Source organism: Penaeus monodon, chromosome 27 (assembly GCF_015228065.2).
Source record: "Penaeus monodon isolate SGIC_2016 chromosome 27, NSTDA_Pmon_1, whole genome shotgun sequence".
NCBI classification, from domain to species: domain Eukaryota; kingdom Metazoa; phylum Arthropoda; class Malacostraca; order Decapoda; family Penaeidae; genus Penaeus; species Penaeus monodon.
In genome coordinates, this window is record NC_051412.1 from 14,416,634 (window position 1) to 14,416,961 (window position 328).

The 328-nt window shown below is 41.8% G+C and overlaps 1 protein-coding gene across 4 annotated transcripts in view; it reads right to left on the reverse strand.

Moving 5' to 3' along the window:
- LOC119590599 (nostrin-like) overlaps positions 1–328 on the reverse strand; it is a 116,570-nt gene that overhangs the window by 6,003 nt on the left and 110,239 nt on the right. The gene's annotated exons all lie outside the window — the stretch shown is intronic.

Here is a 328-nt window from a genome sequence, read left to right on the forward strand (position 1 = left end):
GCGGAAAAGCCTTTTTATCCGCGATTCCTCCGCAGCCTCCTCCCGCAACACGTAGCCTGACAGGTGACTGACTGGCATCAGGAGACTCGGCCTTGACTATCATGCCCCGCGCCAATCCCCAATCCGTGGCATACCACACGAGGAAGGGCATCATGGCAAATAAGGAGAAGATGGTGTGACACGTAATGATAAGGATAATCAAGAATGGTCAAAGATAATGGTAATGACCAGGAATAGCAACAATAATAAGTGATAATAAAAATAATATAAATAAAATAAATACAACAATAATATCAACACCATTAACAACAATAATGAAATTAGGAAC